Consider the following 4,705-nt stretch of genomic DNA (forward strand, 5'->3'; position numbering starts at 1 on the left):
GCTTTCTTCAACAACAATTATGACACTAACATATCATTTACTAGTCATCTCATTCACTTTCTTTTCTCAAACACTCTTTTTCTCTTTTTTTTTCTTTTTTTTTTCTCACTCGACAGTCAGATCACGAAAGCTATGATTCCAATTTGTAAAATGTAAATCCGAACACATTCTGATAATTGTACTATAATTCACTGTGTTGTCTTTTCATTGATCGAAATAGGTCATTAAATAGCCGCAGGTCAGTGATCGTGTACATAAGAAATAAAAACAGAAACATATAATACTTGACCGAGTATGTTATATGGCCAGACACAATAAAATAAAAATAGAACGAAAAACAAGAAATCAGAAACGCTGCAACTGCATAATGCGATCCCAGCAACAGAAAAACAGAAAAATAAAATCTAAACATAATTGCAAACAAAATCCCAAATTTAAGTTTATTCCAACGAAAATGAAAATGAGCATTCATCCAAATCTTGAACCTGGTTTATTAACTTTAAGTAACTTGAACTTGCTGAAGAGGAGTGGCATTGGGATTCTGCATGATCGATGTTGTTCGCTTGGTAGAAGTTCTTGACGACAAGAATGATACAATGATCGGTTTCAGCTTCTCAGTAGTTTTGATGTTAACTAAGAAGAGAACTCGATACAGAAAAATCATCCCCAGCAAGATTCCAAGATCAACCCACTTTGAGTAACTCATGTTTACTTGCCACGTGTTTCTTAGAATTTCTGCACCAGTAACGTAGGAGCCACTTTCAGCATTATCTGAAGCGAATCTTAGTCCTTCAAACTCGTTTTTGAACAGTCCTTGGTACGCATATCTATGGAAGGCAAAATAGAACATTGGGTATTTCCAAAATGGGTTTGGAAGATCTCTCGGCAATCTGAAGAACCCACCACTCAGCATCATCATTCCTTGCATTCCAGCACCAGTTATGATGCCCATTAGAAAGTTAGGGACAATGCTTGCAACTATCATCATAAGGCTCTCTACCAACATCAGACAAGTAAAGAGAACACAGATGAAGTATACAAAGTGTTCAAAGCCTTTCTGAAGACCAGGAAGGTAATAGGCTATAGATCCAGGAATCACAGAAACCAACAACAAGAACGGAATTGATGAAAAGGTGTTCCCAATCACATATGCAGTCACACTGTAATGTCCATTTAGTCTCTCACGTTCAAACACCTGGACGACCGATCACAAGGAGAGAACAAAAACTGAATAGTTTATAAATTTGAAAACAGCAAAATAGGACATCACAATTTCTTTTTACTACGATACTACTTCTCACTGCTTGTCAAACAGTGTCCAATAACCTTTTTCTAACAAAATATAATCTTCTTGTTGTCTCACTTGTATGCTTTAAGCCAGTTCATTGGATGAATACTTTACTACAATTCATTTTTATCTATTTGAAAAAAAAAAAGGGGGGGGTTGAATCACCTTCATATCCTCCACAAAAGAAGGGAATCCGCCAATGGTCATGAAAGTGATGAATGAAGATACAAACATAAGAAATGAACCTCTATCCTGAAATAATGAAACGTGACTTCTGATTTAGAAGACATTAATTCGGTAAAGAAAAGTCAAATACTGCACCGTAAGTTATATGAAGTTGTATATATTATGTCCTATTTTTCCTTTATTACCTGAATTGAGCGGTAGCTTGTACCTAAATCATAGAAAATAGTTGCTAAACTTATAGCCAATGCAACATATATGGCAAGGCGTAACCAATAATAGCCGAGATCACGATACATGTTAATTGACGATCGTTTGGTAAGAGAAAAGCACTGACTAATCAAGCCAGCATGCTTTTTCTTATTGTTTGTTGAACTGGTGTCCTGCAAATTAACCCACGAAAGTTTAACACTGATATTTTGTAAATTGAAATTAGCTTCTGATAAAATTTAGGTACATGGTATGAGATTTACTTAGCTATAATTAAAGATACCTTTTCAGCTAGTTGTGCTACTTCTTTCTCAACTTCTTGGTTCATTTCAGATGATTTGTAATAATTTACAAGGATCTCAATCACTTCTTTAGTGGGTATTGTTTCCTTCCCTTCTAACTCAGTGTCCTGATAAATAAAAGAGATTTCAATCTTACTTATAAGTGTTAATTAGACTACAATAATGTTGCAGAATAGAAAAGTTAAAGCATTAAAACACAAAATAGAACACTTATTCCATGGAAGCATGATCAAGTTAGATACCTGTTCGAAGTCCTTGTTTATGGTTTTCAGAGCATATGATCTGATGGATTCATGAGAGAAGGACAAGCAAAACCATTTGAAGCGAAAAACTACATTGAACAAAAGCAAAATTAATAAAGGTCAACCTTAAAATTAAAAATGAGCACAAGAGTGGTATATGAAAAAAGGTTTTAGTTTAGTCACTAACCTCACTTGCAGCAGAAGCAGGTCCAAAGTAGACAGTTCTACCTGAAGAAAGAAGGCAAAGGTTGTCGAAAAGTTGAAAAACTTCAGTACTAGGTTGGTGGATTGACGCAATAATAGTTCGGTGAACGTCATCTCTTTTATCAAGTGTAGCGATTCTTTTCATGACATAATAGGAAGCTGCACTATCAAGTCCACTAGTTGGTTCATCAAGGAAGAGAAGCCTTGGTCGTGTAAGAATCTCAATGCAAATGCTCACTCTCCTTTTCTGACCCCCACTTATTCCTTTAACAAACAATCCTCCAATTCTTGTGTTGATGGCATCTTGAAGACCCATTTCTCTGATTGTAAACTCTGCTCTCTCTCTCTTCTCTTGTTTTGACATGGTGTCAGGTAACTGGAGCTGAGCTGAATAGTGCACAGCTTCTCCAACCGTTAAGGTTGTCAATAAGGTATCATCTTGTGTCACATATGCCTGTGGTCACAGCATGAATTCAAAGAATGTTTAATTAATCATGTGCCTACTGATACTAAAAAACATTTCATTTGTTTGTGTTTTTTTTTCTTCATGAATTTTATAGTTTATACATACTGATGTTCCATATGCGAGGGCTTGCTTCTTCCCATTGATAAGAATCTCCCCAGTTTGCCTTGTGTCGGAACCTAATCTCCCTATAATATGAATTTATATCATCATTTAAGTTTTCCAAGACCACAAAAGTTCAAATCTTACAGGTAACAGTTCTTTGATCATGCTAGCATTAGAACTGATTGGGCTGATACGGTAAAATTATAACATATCTCTTAACATTAAACTATAACCTTTACTGGTATATATATATATATATATATATATACACACACTAGTATATATAGAGAGTATAAGTATGAAGACTAATATGAAAGACTTGTTTGAAGATTTAGAATAATTTTAATACTAATTAAAGTAAATTGTTAAATATTTTAAATATGGCGTGACATAACAAAATTTATGAAATTTGAGTTAAGCACCAAACAACTGGTGTACTAATAAACATTCATGAGCGTTTCTTTGCCAGCTGAATTCTCCTTGTTTCGGTTTCGGAAATTAAACAATGGTATTTTGACATTAAAAATACCCTTATTATTTTTCATTTGTAAATAGAATTTTATTCTCAAAAGCAAAATATTATTATAAACTTTTGTTTTGAAGTTATTGAGAAAACATAAACTTGTCCAAGTTGACCTAATCTCCAAGAGATTAAACCATGCAATGAAGGTTGATCAACATTTAACATATTTCTAGAGGTTTATAAGATGTAAATGTGATATGAAGAAGAACAAGAAAAATAAAGAAAAAAATTGTATAACATGAGTGTATAGAAAATTAAGATATATGAGTATGATTATTCTATATAAGAAATTAAAGTATATTTGTTTCATTTTCTTAAAAAATATACCTGCCAAGGCATCAAGAAGTGTAGACTTTCCAGAACCAGAAGGACCCATTATGGCCAAAAGTTGGCCTGGCTTGGCATAACCAGTTAAACCCTGCAGAATTGACTTGGTTCCATTCTTTCCCATGGAAGCAGTGACCCATACATTTTTCCATGTCAAGCACATACCTTCCTCTTCTCTCCAACCTGAACTTTCTCCTTTTTTACTCCCTTTCCCTTTTGGAACACTCCATTCTTCTTCTATCTCCAGTGCAGTGGCTTCAACTCTTGATGAGTTAGGTTTACTTTCATAATCATCACGAGCAGGTGAATTATATGGAAGAAAAGAAGCCATTTAACGACAACACAACTTAATGCAGATCTGCTGCACTACACTACCCTTCTCGATATAGTTCTCTGAAATCAAACCAAATATATATAGACAGATTCATTAACTTAATTACGTGTGTAAAATTTATTAATTACCATGCGTTTCAACATTTCCTCCTCTATGCTTTGTCTATATTAGAAAGTTCAAAGTAAGAATATGCATAACATGTTTTTAACGTTTAAACAGCGAAGATTTACTATTCGGAAGTTGAAATCGTACTCTAACATATGCCCGTGAAGACACTAGTATCATGTATGTTTGTTACAGTACTGTGAAATGTGTGGCTTGAGTTTAGAGGAAGTATTTGCACAACAAACATGCACTTGTCGAGGAAAAGTAATTTCTGTTGACTATTACTATGATCAGTTGCAAAAATTTTTAAGAAATGGGGCAGTATCTGTCTTCAACACATAAATAAAAATTATTCAATAATTTTACTTAAATTTGAATATCAAATATACTTTGAGTTCTTAAAAATAAGATAACTTAAC

At 33.8% G+C, this 4,705-nt stretch overlaps 1 pseudogene across 1 annotated transcript; it reads right to left on the reverse strand.

Moving 5' to 3' along the window:
- Positions 1-499: 499 nt before the first annotated feature.
- Positions 500-4,237, reverse strand: LOC148205802 (ABC transporter G family member 1-like; annotated as a pseudogene). The gene is made up of 8 exons (XR_015783917.1): positions 3,848-4,237; positions 3,001-3,080; positions 2,413-2,883; positions 2,226-2,314; positions 1,965-2,090; positions 1,660-1,854; positions 1,454-1,540; positions 500-1,195 (listed from the first exon to the last, which is right to left on the reverse strand). The product of XR_015783917.1 is annotated as an ABC transporter G family member 1-like (transcript).
- Between the last annotated feature and the right edge of the window lie 468 nt (positions 4,238-4,705).

The sequence above is a fragment of the Vigna umbellata genome, chromosome 1 (assembly GCF_029865625.1).
Source record: "Vigna umbellata cultivar VRB3 chromosome 1, Vumbellata_1.0, whole genome shotgun sequence".
Taxonomy (NCBI): domain Eukaryota; kingdom Viridiplantae; phylum Streptophyta; class Magnoliopsida; order Fabales; family Fabaceae; genus Vigna; species Vigna umbellata.